At 40.5% G+C, this 15,294-nt stretch overlaps 1 long non-coding RNA gene across 1 annotated transcript; it reads left to right on the plus strand.

Moving 5' to 3' along the window:
- The first annotated feature begins 7,376 nt into the window (after nt 1-7,376).
- Nucleotides 7,377-12,640, plus strand: LOC123159800 (uncharacterized). Its single transcript, XR_006479872.1, has 2 exons — nt 7,377-11,725; nt 12,325-12,640. It is a non-coding gene; the product is annotated as an uncharacterized lncRNA (long non-coding RNA).
- Nucleotides 12,641-15,294: the final 2,654 nt, after the last annotated feature.

Consider the following 15,294-nt stretch of genomic DNA (forward strand, 5'->3'; position numbering starts at 1 on the left):
ATGCCATGTTTTTTTGTGATCAATGTGGTGACTAGCACAAGCATGCAAACTAGGCTTCGTGATATTGCTGATTTAGTCCCTGTTCTGCTGTCATTGTGATGCCATATAAACATGTTGCTACAGAGAGATCCATGCATATTTTGAGATACTTCAGTAAGGGTGTTTTGAACATATGGTTATGCTCTATCCGTTCATGCCCCTGTTTGGAATTATGGAGTAGTCTAGCATGTCATTTTCGTGCTCTACTTTTGCTACAAAATGTTTCCTGGCAGATTGTTTGCATGATATTCAATTTTTACGAGGTTGTTGTAGTTGATCCGTGTATGCTATGATGTTGTTCTTGCCATGTATAGCTTCTATGCCATGTCTTATTGATGGATGTATGCTTAGTTTATCATGAGGTGCTCTTTAGTGAGAGCATCAAGCTCACGAAGGTGCCTTCGTAATTCTGTCAATGCCATGCTTTGTTTGCTGAAACTGTTAACGAAACTTGCTATGTTTACGTGGGTGCCATCATATTTTCTGTTCCTTTCTGGCTTATGGTCAGTAAGGGACTTTTGATCTATGCTTTGAGTAGATTCATGCTATGCCTTGTTTTGCTATTATAAGTTCCTGTAGCTTGTTGATAACTTGCTCTGAACATTGCTTCCTGATGCTGTTTATGCCATGTCCAGCCTGATATTTTTTTGCACTTTCACCATGCTTGTTTGAACCTGTTATGATGTGTTTTAGCCGTAGCTCAGTGTTCCTCTTTTGTTAAGAATCTCCTGTAGACCACTGCCATATGTTTTGTTTTTATGTTGGGGTGCTGTAGCATAGTTTCTTGTTGCATGCTAAGTAGCATCGTGTTGTTAATCGCAGATTTGTGCCATTATTGTTTTGCTTGCCATTTGCAAACCGTGCATCCGATTCCGGTGATCTTTATATCGATTTCAACTAAAATCATCTCATCTTTCCAGCGGCATACTTGGTTTGCCAAGTTGATGCCTTGTCCATCCTTTTTCCTCCCGGAGCACGCATATGCATTGCATATCACATCTCGTATATCATGACATGTATTGCATCATGTTGCTTGTGCATTGCACCGTGATTTATTGTGTTCCATTGCTTGTGTTATTGTGTTCCCCCCGGGCCAGTGCTCCTCTGAGTGTTGGTCCAAACTAGAGCACCGTGCGGGACCATTCCTTGGCAACTTGGATTATGTCGGTACCTGTACGCTTAGCTTATTCGGTGTGCCCTGAGAACGAGATATGTGCAGCTCCTATCGGGATTTGTCGGCACAGTCGGGTGGTCTTGCTGGTCTTGTTTTACCATTGTCGAAATGTCTTGCGAACCGGGATTCCGAGACTGATCGGGTCTTCCCGGGAGAAGGTTTATCCTTCGTTGACCGTGAGAGCTTATGATGGGCTAAGTTGGGACACCCCTGCAGGGTATATAATCTTTCGAAAGCCGTGCCCGCGGTTATGAGGCAGATGGGAATTTGTTAATGTTCGGTCGTAGATAACTTGACACTTGACTTCATTAAAATGCATCAACCATGTGTGTAGCCGTGATGGTCTCTTCTCAGCGAAGTCCGGGAAGTGAACACGGTTTGAGTTATGTTTGACGTAAGTAGTTTCAGGATCACTTCTTGATCGCTTCTAGCTTCTCGACCGATGCGTTGCTTCTCTTCTCGCTCTCACTTGCGTATGTTAGCCACCATATATGCTTAGCGCTTGCTGCAGTTCCACCATATTACCCCTTTACCTACCTATGAGCTCAAATAGTATTGATCTCGTGGGTGTGAGATTGTTGAGTCCCCATGGCTCACAGATTCTACCAAAACAGATGCAGGTGCCGAGGATACCAGCGTAGATGGTGCAACCGAGCTCAAGTGGGAATTTGATGAGGCCCTTGGTCGTTACTATGTATCGTTTCCAGATGATCAGTAGAGGTGCCCAGTCGGGACGATCGGGGATCTGTGTAGCATTTGGGGTAGTCTTCTTTTATTTTGGTTCCGTAGTCGGACCATGAGTGTAATCTGGATGATGGATGTTTAATTATGTATTGTGTGAAGTGGCGACTGTAAGCCAACTATGTATCTTTTTCCCTTATGTATTACATGGGTTGTGCGAAGATTACCTCACTTGCGACATTGCTTTCAATGCGGTTATGCCTCTAAGTCGTGCTTCGACATGTGGGAGATATAGCCGCATCGAGGGTGTTACACGATCATGGAGCATATACCTTTTGATCGAACTCTTTACCATTGTCGTCGGGACCCAGATGACTTTTGGTTGGCATTGGCGTTGTGTATCCTTTGCAATCTTGCATTCCAAACTTCTTCAGGCAATCTTTGAGATATTTCTCTTGTGATATGAAGATGTCATTGTGTTGCTGGCGGATTTGAAGACCCAGAAAGAACTTCAGCTCACCCATCATGGACATTTGATATTGCTCTTGCATCATATGACCAAATTCATCACTGTATTTCTTGTTGGTGTAGCCGAAGATAATGTCATCCACATAGATTTGGCACACAAATAGTTCACCATCATATGTCTTCGTGAAGAGTGTAGGATCTAGTGAACCAGGTTTGAAGCCTTTGCTCTTCAGGAAGTCTTTGAGCATGTCATACCAAGCTCGAGGGGCTTGTTCGAGGCCATACAGTGCCTTGTTGAGCTTGTATACCATATCAGGATGCTTCGGATCTTCAAAGCCTCGAGGTTGTGCGACATATACTTCTTCTTTTATCTTTCCATTGAGAAAAACACTTTTCACATACATTTGATACAGAAGAATGTTGTGATGATTTGCATAGGCTAGCAGTATGCGAATGGCTTCAAGTCTTGCCACCGGAGCAAATGTTTCATCAAGTCAATTCCTTCCACTTGAGTGTAACCTTGCGCAACGAGACGAGCCTTGTTTCTGACCACTTGACCATGCTCATCTTGCTTGTTGTGATATATCCATTTGGTGCCAATGATATTGTGCTTCCGAGGATCAGGACACTTGACGAATTCCCACACATTATTCATCTCGAACTGTTGAAGCTCTTCTTGCATAGCTTGAATCCATTTAGGTTCCATGAAGGCTTCATCAACTTTCTTGGGTTCAGAGATTGAGACAAAATGCAAAATGTCCACAAAAGTTGGTGAGCTGTGTTGCTCTTTGAGTTGCTTTTGAACGAGTGAGTGGACTAGGTGCATTCAAGCTGTCAATTATCTTCTCAATCTGAACTTCATTTTCAACACGAGGATGAGCAGGACAAAGATTTTGTTCTGGCTGATCAATGTCATCATTTGGGGGATTGTCTTCAGGCTGAGCATAGTCTTCAGGTTGATTAGGTGCAGAAATGACAAGTTCCTCTTTAGATTGATTCTCAGAGGGTATGATATCTCCAATTCCCATTTGCTTGATAGATTCACTTGGAGGTACTTCATCTAGCACATTTGGCAGGTGCTCTCTTTGCGAGCCGTTAGTTTCATCGAACCGCACATCCACAGTTTCAAGCACTTTATAGTGAAAGAGGTTGAAGACTCTGTAGGAGTGTGAATCCTTTCCATAACAAAGCATAAAACCTTCATGTGCTTTCGGTGCAAATTTTGAAGCGTGATGTGGATCCTTGATCCAGCACCTAGCACCAAATACTCTGAAGTATCCTACATTTGGCTTCTTACCAGTTAGGAGCTCATAGGATGTTTTGTTCAGAAGCTTGTGAAGATAAACTCGGTTGATGATGTGGCAAGCAGTGTCAATGGCTTCAGGCCAGAACTTCCGTGGAGTCTTGTACTCATCAAGCATTGTTTGGGCCATCTCAATGAGAGTTCTGTTCTTGCACTCGGCGATGCCATTCTGCTGAGGTGTATAAGGAGCAGAGAACTCATGTGTGATATCAAGTGTATCCAGATAGAGGTCGAGGCTAGTGTTCTTGAACTTAGTGCCATTGTCGCTTCTGATGTGCTTGATCTTGACGCCATAGTTTGTCATGGCACGATTGCCAAATCGTCTGAAGACATCCTGCACTTCAGTCTTGTAGAGGATTATATGCACCCAAGTATATCTAGAGTAATCATCAACAATTACGAAGCCATAGAGGCAAGCAGTAGCATTGAGAGTAGAGTAGTGAGTAGGGACGAATAGATCCATGTGAAGCAGCTCGAAGGGTTGAGATGTAGTCATGATCTTCGAGGGATGCTTGGCCCTAGTCATCTTTCCAGCTTCGCAGGCTCCACATAGATGGTCCTTCTTGAACTTGACATCTTCGATGCCCACGACATGCTTGTTCTTCGCGAGAGTGTGCAAGTTCTTCATGCCAGCATGCCCTAGCCTTTGATGCCAGAGCCAACATTCTGAAGCCTTTTCTAGAAGACATACGGCTATCTGTGGTCCTGCTGAGAAATCTACCATATATAGATCATCTTTCCGATACCCTTCAAAGACTAGAGACTTGTCAGGCATCGATATTTTCCAAATAGCACAATCATGTTTAAGTCACAAAGCATTAAGACAGACATTAAGTTGAAACCGAGGGATTCAACAAGCATCACTTTATCCATGTGCTGATCCCTTGATATTGCAACTCTACCTAGACCCAATACCTTGCTTTTACCGGTGTCAGCAAATGTGATGTGACTTTTGTCTGATGGACGTAGCATTGAATCCATTAGAAGACTTCGATTGCCCGTCATGTGGTTAGTGCATCCACTGTCCATAATCCATTCTGAAGTATGAGGTGTCGTAGCCTACAGTGCAGTTTGGGGGATAGGCTTCACCAAGCGAGTTGTGAAGCATAAACATTTGACGAACAAGTGGAACATGAAAATTCAGATCTTGGTTAGGATAGATAGGGTGAGTATCAAGGAATCCTGGAACGAAGTACATAGTAAGACCATTTGGGCATTTTATCTTACGCCCCACAAGATGTTTAAGGTCCCCAGCATAAGTTTTGGACGCCTTTGATTTCCGGCTGGAGACCTTACCCTGCAAAAGAGAGTTAAGTTTTCTTAACCACCCACATTTTTAGGGGTGGCTTAGAAGCAATGAGTCTAAGTGCAGCATCTGAGAATTTCAGCTTTGGATCCCTAGTAAATAGCCTTGCAGGAGGTGAATAATACTCATAGGAATAAGCAGAAAAATTCTTTGTTCTATGAACATAGCGGTTTGAGGAAACACGCTCATATTCATGGATCTGAGTATGATTTCCCTACAAAACATTGACGTTAGGGTGACTCAGATGAGTCCTCGATCTGTATGAAGCTTTTGGACCATATGAAGCCTTTGGTATGGGGTTTGTCTTCTTCACGGGTGGTGTTATGATGACATTCATAGGAAGATTCTCAAGAAAACTTTTGGGAACCCATATCTTCTTCAAAGGTGGCCCATTCCTGCAGTTAGTACCAATATACCTGGCAAACACTTCACCATTCTGATTCTTAAACAGTTTATAGTTTGCATCAAAGGATTCATCAATGATAATGGGGTTAGCACAAGTGAAACCAGATAAGGTGGATGGATCAACTGGAGGTTCCTTTGCAGCAACCCATGTGGTTTTGGGGTAGTCCTCAGGCTTCCAGTACGACCCATCAACATTCATTTTCCTCTCGAACCCAACACCCTCTTTCCTAGGGTTTCGGTTCAGAATCTCCTTTTTGAGGACATCACATAATGTCTGATGCCCTTTGAGACTTTTGTACATCCTTGTCTCAAGAAGTGTCTTCAACTTGGCATTCTCATCAGCAATAGTAGTGGTATCCTCTGCAGAGGGGTTAGTTACCACATCAGTAGTTGAAGATATTGCAACAGTAGCAGCAGTAGAACATTGAGCAACAGAGGCAGCGTTATCACGCTCAATGCATTTTAGGCATGGTGGTTCCAATCCTTCCTGAGCGGGACTGATCTGTTGGGCGCGAAGTGTCTCATTTTCCTTTTGAAGATCTTCATGATCCGATCTCAATTTCTCAAGTTCCTGCTTCCTTTGAAGATAATCATATGAAAGCTTTTCATGAGAAGTTGTGAGCGATTCATGTCGACCTTCAAGTTCCTGGTACTTAATATGAAGATTTTTTATGTCTTCAATTAAGGACTGAGACTTGATCATTTTTGCGTCCAACATGTCATCGCTTTTGTCTAACAGTTTTTGAGTATGTTCCATAGCTTTCTGTTGTTCAGTTGCAATTTTAGCAAGTGTTTTGTAGCTAGGTTTGGATTCACCATCAGAGTCATCTTCACTAGATGTTTGAAAGTAAGCATCGCATGATAATAATAATAATAATAATAATAATAATAATAATAATAATAATAATAATAATAATAATAATAATAATAATAATAATAATAATAATAATAATGGTAGCAAGAATAATTATGCAACAAGCAGCCATGCAACGTTTGTATCGGGAAAGATCAAGGAGTTAAGCTAAAACTCCTCATTCAAGACAAGACCCTTCATCCAAGTTGCGTGAAGACAATATTCAGCCATGCATGGATGACCCATATCAGGGTGCATGCAAGGCATGGAAGTATAAATCATGGCAAGAGTTGCAATGAAGACAAGAGCTTCAGTCTGGACAAAATCATCTGTCAAGACAAAGATTCCAGTCAAGACAAAAGTTCCAGTCAAGACAAAATTCACGGTCAAGACAAATATTCCAGTCTGGACAAAATTCCCAGTCTAGACAAAGTTCTCAGTCTAGACAAAAATATCAATCTAGCATCGGAGTCACGCAAGGCTTGATGTCGCAAACACTAAGGCACTTCAGCGGTGCATAAGGCGTGTCAAGCTACGAGATACCCCGGCCTCCAGCTATGACACATAAGAATAAAAGAGGGGAGCATCCAGCATCCCTCGCGCACTATAAAAGGAGGAGGACTGAGTGCGGACACACACAGACAACAACATTCTACACAACACCAGTCTCCAGAGCATCGCAAGCACCAGAGCACCACTTCCCTCACTCTCCTCAGTACTAGTAGTAGTAGTAGCCATCTCCAGTTTGTAATAAGCCTTTGAGGCATTGTATCATCCAGTGGTGGAGGTAGGCAGAAGGTAGTCCTCTTTTTCTCTTTGTAATCCCTTCGGGGTCTCCCGAAAGGGAAATCCATATGTAAATTATGTTGTCGAAGTGAAGTAGTTTCGGGTTTCACTTGGTTTTTATATTATGAATTTATGAAATGAGTTCTTACGCTAGGGATCCTACAGGAGAAACCTCTGCCGGTAGTTCTCTGTTTAGCCGATGTGTGGCGTTTGAATGAGAACCTTGTGGCCATAGAGAAGTGTTCCCTTCGGGTGGAGCTGCCTAGGAAGACGGTAGGAATTCATCAAATAAATTTGTAATATAAACATCAAGTGAAAGAACTTAGCTGCTTCTGAAGCAACATAGTGATGAATACGGAGAGTACCGAGTAGGATTAAAACAATTGTTGCATACCCGTAGGCCGTCTCGTTGGTTTCGCCAACCCGCAAAAGATCCTGCATATTAATTATAGATTAGTTAGTTAAATAATTTAAAAAAAATTAAATTACCTAAGCACTTAATAATCTTGTACTTTAAATATTGTAAGAAATTAAAAGTTTTTAATAATTTAATTTATTAGTTTGTGTGTTGGTATCTCAGCCAGAGTTTTAATAATTGAAAGACTAAAGTATTTAAATTTAGAAATTAGTACAGGTAGACTGTTCTCTACCAAAGAAAATATTAGCATACGGTGCAGAATAAATCCTTCTGAAGAACATACATGGCATACTACTCATAGCCAACTAAATTTAATTGTCGACCTCATTCATAACTTTTATATAACTTGGGGAAAAAAGCAAGATAATCTAGACCAAAAATTTGAAAGTCTGTTAAAAGAACACAATAAGTTAGTAGAAAAATATACAGGCTTGAATAATAAAATCGATCTAGTTCTACAGAAATTAGAAGAATCGAAAGGTAGAAACCTTATAATTTGTAAGAACAACGACTATATCAAAGAAGAAGTTTTATCCATAGGTAAGAATCTTAAGTGGTGTCGTAAATAAGAATAAAGATTCATTATCAAGTGCTGAAATAAGACGCGATATACTTGAAGTTAAAAGGTTAATACAAGAAGTAAAGACTCTAGTCGTATCATAACTTGAATGAGTGAATATAACCAAGCATTAAAAGAAGTAGAAAAATACTTAATACCTCCTGTCGGATTTTCAAATCACGATTCGCCAAAAGAAGATTCCAGAATAATTATAAGACAGAATAACACAATTCGACAACTACTAGTCCAGATTTTGGAAAAGCTAAATACTAAACGAGGTAACAATGAGTTGATATTATCTTCATCCGGAATAGTCTCTTCCTCTAAAAATATTAATTCCGAAAAATGGAACTATCTAAAAGCCTCTCTAGAAGAGACAAGACCATCCAGTTAATAAGGCAAGATTCTAGGCCGCTAACCATGATGAATACGATATCATGCAGAAGTGACGACATAGATAATTTAGAAGAGGTTATAGACATGGAATGCGAATTAGAAAGATATCAGAGAGACACTTAAGAAAAATAAGACCGCAACAGGTATATCACATGGCATATTTGAAAGTAAAAGCGGATTATACAAAATATCTAGAGAAGTAGAATTAAGTGTGTTAACGCATCTGGTTGATTTATGAATTGTTAGAAAAACATATTGAGAATGAACTTAAATATTCAGGTTACAAATATATTCACCAAGGGATGTATATTATTGGAGGAAAAGGAATGACAAGAAAGAAATTAGGAACGAAGGTATTAATTACATTACTTGATAAAAGATGGGAGTCGGTAGACAAAGCATCACTAGGCTTTATGGAAGGAGATATGAATGAAAATAGATTAATAACATATATAGCTCCAGACTTAATGATGCCTGTAAAAGAATTTATTGAGAAAATGAGCTTTGGGTTTCAAACCAACGGATATGAAGATTTTAAAGGAACAAATTTGTTAGTAAGCATTGAATTAATAGGAAGACTCATGAATAAAAGCAGCTCTAGATACAAAGTAAACGTAAATGACGTAATAGAGAGCATGCAATCTAAAGGCATAAAATTTATGAGCCCTCTTAAAATTGGTTCTGAAGAGAGAGTAGGAGAAGAATGGAATATAAGTGAATTAATAGAAAAGAAAGAGTTGAAGCAGCCAAAAAATTATATAAGCTACCAAAATAGCGAAGGAAGTAGTAGCATTAGATTCTTGAACTATAAATCTGCAGCCCTAGACGAAATAGAACCTCTTTTGTCAGAAGCAGAGAGTAGTGATAGTAGGAATAAAGGAGTAAAAGAATGCATGGAAAAGGCAGACTTAGAAGATGAATTAAAACATTGGGAAGAAAAATTAAAACGCATAAACTGGGAATATAATAATTCAATGACATCAGATTGGCCTAAAATAAGAGAAAGAGAATTATTCTTTATTAGAGAAATTTCGAGAATAAAAGATTAATAAAGGATAAAAAAACTAGTCATTAGTAACCCAGTGGTGCCAAAGAATAATATTAAATGCGAAGAAAATACCGATATTAAGAATAAAGTCGAAAGTCATAAGGACAAAGCCATAAGTGAAGAAGATCAATGGGATATCAATAATAAGCTAATATTGGAGAGTTATGAAGAAGAAGAAGAACCATGGGATGAATATGAAAATAAAAAATTATATTGATTCTGAGCAAAATGCTGATTTTATAAACTCGTTAGATGACGAAAGTCTGCATAATTTAGAAAATGTGATGGAAGCCATGGAAGTAGATTTAGGTGGTCATAAAAGAAGAGGATATGGCGAGTCTTCTGTAAAAAGAGAAGGAGAAAGAGAGAGACCTACTCGATCAGCTGGAAAATGGCCTCCTGAAAAAGATGATTATCAACCTACATATATCCCTGGACAATATACATTTATGGGTTCTAAAAGAAGAGGTTTTGAAAAAGTAGTGCAGTTCCAAAACTCTAGGAATGATGGTGCAATTCTGAATTTAGCAGCCCATGACCCTGTAGATTGGCCGAATATAATTAGTGTGTGGAAAGGATTAATAGTCCAAAAATATATATAGAATCAATATAATATAGGGAATAAGGTGGAACATATGATAACATATCTTGAAACATTTTTGGGAGAATCAGTAAAAATATTATGGGAACAATGGGTAGAGACATATCCAGACCAATACGAAGAACTAAAAAGAGCTGGGAGTAATCCTAATAACTTTGCCAATGTCATATCAAATATGGTCATAGCAGAAGATCCAGAATTGGGTCATACCACATTGCAAAATGAAAGGTTGAGAGAAATAGAAAAATTAACTTTAACAAGTTGGAAAGGTATAAATGAATTTTCTCAACATTATTTATACAATGCTACCACAGCTAAGCAAGGCTACAATAAAGGTGTGGTTGAAAGGTATCTTAATAAGTTCCAGATCCATTAGGATCAATAATATTTGAAGAATATAAGAAAGATAGTGCGGGCATAGACATAAATATATCTCAAGCTATAACTTTCGTGGTTAAACATCTTAGAAACGTATGTACAAGTATACAAGCCCAGAGGTCTATGAAGAAATCTGATTATAATTTCTGCAATAAAATCGTCCAAATACCACTTACATATGGAGAAGAAAGACACAAGAGTAAGAAATATTATAAACCACAAAGAGATAGTAGAAATTTTAGAACAAAGAAAAGATATTTCTTACGAAAATCGGATAATAGAGCCCCATTCTTGCATAAAAGAAATGTTAGAAGATATAATCCTAGAAAATCATATGATAAAACATGTAGATGTTTCACATGCAATTCACCTGATCATCTAAGTAAAACTTGCCCTAATAAAGATCAGAAAAGGTACTCTAGTAAATATGAAGAGCAAGAGAGAGTATTAATTATAGATAGTGTTAATGAGAATATATTAGTATGTGATGATGAAATAAAAGATGACGAGTCAATATACCCCATTATAGAAACAGATGAAATAGAAAATGAAGAGCTAGAAGAAGAATCTAGTGAATATGAAATAGATTTAATAGATGATCTATCAGGATTAAAAGTAGAGATGATGAACCAGGTAGATTGTGAACATGATTGGATAAGGGCAAAAGGTGATTATAATATAAAATGTGCCTTTTTCATATATTACCACAGCCAAGAGAATAGGTATACATGTAGTTTATGCTTAAGACAAGCTTGTAACTCATGCCTAAAATCTACAAATCAAAGGTGGAGACAAGAAATAGAATATGAACATGAAGATAGAATATTATCTAGGAGCGTTAGAAATCTAGAAAATAGACTAAATAAGTTAGAGGCAGAACTAGAAGATCTAAGATCTAACTTAGAAAATAAAGCAAATACAGAAGAAGAGAACATTATAGTTGAAGGCACGGAAATAGAGGACCAAATAATAACAGAAAGAGATCAAATATTAGAACCAAAGAAATAGCAAGATAGGTTCTACCAGAACATGGGAGACAACATAACAGAGAATAGATATAAAGTCATACATGATCATGTTAAAGGCAAATAAAATAATTTACATAACTTATTTCTCTGATCATCATTTCTACAGGAATGAAGAAAAACACACTTGTTGGAGGAAGTGAAAGCTACATATCTGGAAATAACACCAGAATAAGGATATTACCGCCAAATACATTCAATTTCAAACCAAAAGATCATATCCATGTTTATGATATGGAAGATGCTTATTGGAGATTAAGGACATAATCAGAAGACAAGAAAAAGGTTATATGCAATCTAATATCAATAACCCTGCATTATATTTTACACCAAGACCAACATATATTATGTTCGATGGAATACCTATGACATTGGAAGAACTACAAATAAGGCGTGATGAAATCAAGTATGCCGCAAATTGGGCCAAGATAATGAAAGGTTGTTATTTCGAGTATCGAGAACTGATATAAAGAATATAAATGAAGTAAATTCTTCAAAATATCAAACATACAAAGAATGCCTTATCAAAGGAGTTGATCCTTTGGACGGAGAATACATAGAATTGAAGGAAGAAAATTTAAAAGAATTATGATCAGAAATGAACGAAATTTTTGAAGAACTAAAGAAAGAATATGATCAAAAATACGATTTCACTATTTCTGAGGCAGATCATATGGATATTGCCGGGCACGGGCAACCAATTGAATAAAAGAAGGAAAGTAATATTCAAATATACTCGAATATAAATTGATATGAATATCAATTAATTAAATTATTAAAAACTTTTAATTTCTTACAATATTTAAAGTACGAGATTATTAAGTGCTTAGGTAATTTAATTTTTTTGAAATTATTTAATTAACTAATCTTTAATTAATATGCAGGATGTTTTACGGGTTGACAAAACCAACGAGACAACCTACGGGTATGCAGCAGTTGTGTTAATCCTACTCGGTACTCTCCGTATTCATCACTATGTTGCTTCAGAAGCAGCTAAGTTCTTTCACTTGATGTTTATATTAAAAATTTATTTGATGAATTCTAACCGTCTTCCCAGGCAGTTCCATCCAAAGGGAACACTTCTCTACAGCCACAAGGTTCTCATTCAAACGCCACACATCGGCTAAACAGAGAACTACCGGCAGAGGTTTCTCCTATAGGATCCCTAGCGTAAGAACTCATTTCATAAATTCATAATATTAAAAGCAAGTGAAACCCGAAACTACTTCACTTCGACAACATAATTTACATACGGATTTCCCTTTCGGGAGACCCCGAAGGGATTACAAAGAGAAAAAGAGGACTACCTTCTGCCTACCTCCACCATTGGATGATACAATGCCTCAAAGGTTTATTACAAACTGGAGATGGCTACTACTACTACTACTACTACTACTACTGAGGAGAGTGAGGGAAGTGGTGCTCTGGTGCTTGCGATGCTCTGTAGACTGGTGTTGTGTAGACTGTTGTTGTGTGTGTGTGTGTCTGTCCGCGCACAGTCCTCCTCCTTTTATAGTGCGCGAGGGATGCTGGATGCTCCCCTCTTTTATTCTTCTGCGTCATAGCTGGAGGCTGGGGTATCTCGTAGCTTGACACGCCTTATGCACCGCTGAAGTGCCTCAGTGTTTGCGACATCAAGCCTTGCGTGAATCTGATGCTAGACTGATATTTTTGTCTAGACTAAGAACTTTGTCCAGACTAAGAATTTTGCCCAGACTGGAATATTTGTCTTCACCGCGAATTTTGTCTTGACTGGAACTTTTGTCTTGACTGGAATCTTTGTCTTGACAGATGATTTTGTCCAGACTGAAGCTCTTGTCTTCATTGCAACTCTTGCCATGATTTATACTTCCACGCCTTGCAGGCACCCTGATATGGGTCATCCATGCATGGCTGAATATTGTCTTCATGCAACTTGGATGAAGGGTCTTGTCTTGAATGAGGAGTTTTAGCTTAACTCCTTGATCTTTCCCGATACGGATGTTGCATGGCTGCTTGTTGCATAATTATTCTTGCTACCATTATTATTATTATTATTATTATTATTATTATTATTATTATTATTATTATTATTATTTATTTTTATTATTTATTTTTATTTTTTTGGTATGGGTATGGGTCTACCCCGCCCATATTATTGATAATACCTTATCAATATTTCGAATTCTATCAATATTCGGGTATAGGTCCTCCGCGCCCAAATAATTGATATTCATATCAATTTATATTTGAGTATATTTGTCGGTGTACTAGAGTAGGGGTACCCTAGTATCCCGAACTTGTGCACGGGCAGTTGCAGCGCCCCGCGGCAAGGCTTGCCGGACGACCGCCAGGGTCCTCCGTGGGTTCCTTTGGAGCCATTCAAGAACAAAGTATTTAAGATGAAGAGACAAGACCCCGGCAAGAGGAGCTTGCCGGGAAGAGACAAGGCCCCGGCAAGAGGAGCTTGCCGGGAAGAGACAAGGCCCCGGCAAGAGGAGCTTGCCGGGAAGGCCAACCACGGCACTTCAAGAAACTTGCCGCGATGCACCGCGCGTCCCGGCTAGGTCCGCCGAGCGACAAGCTTTCGGACGCGACAAGACGACGACCCCGACAAGGTACTTGCCGGGGGCCCGCTGCCACTCTGTACCCGCGCTCCAGCGCACCCACCCGCGTGTCGCCATGAGGTTTTCTCAGGGGCGCGTGGCGGGAGCCTGTGCAGCCAGGGGTACGCGGTGGCAAGCGGAGATGAAGAGAAGGCCATCGTGGCAAACGGTGGCGCTCCTAACGGTCACTTTTTGCACTGTTTAGGCAACTCAGACGTGCATTCAATGACCTTGTCCCCTGCCGTCAGAGTTAGGTAGGGTGCACTGTGTCCACAGTAGCGGTAGCTGCACCTACCGCATCCTTTTCCATTTTTACCCTTCTAGTCTACGTTGCCACCTGTCGGTGACCCCTTGAGAGTATAAAAGGAGGCCCAGGCGCAACGTAGAAGGGGTTCGGTCCAGGTTCGGCTCATTCGAAGCACCAAGAACATTCCCACGCTCAGTCTGGTAGCATCCATCGCTCCTGAGCAAGAACTCAATACACAAACAAGCAGCAGTAGGGTTTTACGCATCCGTGCGGCCCGAAGCTGGGTAAACTGCTCGCGTGTACTGCCTCGATCCGCTCTTTGCACGACCTCCGCCCCCCTCCGAACCGAAAGGGGCCTGGTCCCCATAGTTGTCCGTGGATCAGTTTCCCCGACATCTTTGGCGCGCCAGGTAGGGGGCGTCGAGATTGTGTGAACCCGATCCGGCGTGCACGCGAGCTAAATCTTCATCATCTTCATCGACATGCCACCGAAGAAGAAGGATTCGGAGGCAGTTGTTCCGTTTGCATCGCTTTCACCGCCTCGGAGCAAACGGGTGGTGGAGTGGACGCCGGCAGAAGAACGGGCGTCGACGAGGGAGCTCTCAGTGCGGCCAAGTCCAAGGACAAGGCGGCACAGACCTCGGCATCCATGCGCGCACCGCGCCCGTCTCAGGAGGCGCGAGACCAGCAGCGTCATGCCGTTCGCAGCGCCGTACGTCCGCTGGGCCAAGATCAAGCTGGTGGTTCTCGTGGCGTCCAAGACCAGCACGCGCGTCAGCATGCTGGATCGAGCGAAGTACGGTCGCCTGGACGGGACACTGCTCCTTCTAATGTGGTTAGGAGTCCGAGCATGTCCCGCTCCTCGCACCATTCACCTCTGCCGCCCACCACTCCAGCAGAAGCCTTGGCGCGAGCTCAATTGCTCCTAGACTACCCTCCGACGGCGGACAAGACCGACGAGTGGAGGGCCACTATCCAGAGCCTCATCGGCTTCGCCAACGGCGACACTGCGCGGCAACCAA

Source organism: Triticum aestivum, chromosome 7B (genome assembly GCF_018294505.1).
Source record: "Triticum aestivum cultivar Chinese Spring chromosome 7B, IWGSC CS RefSeq v2.1, whole genome shotgun sequence".
Lineage (NCBI taxonomy): Eukaryota > Viridiplantae > Streptophyta > Magnoliopsida > Poales > Poaceae > Triticum > Triticum aestivum.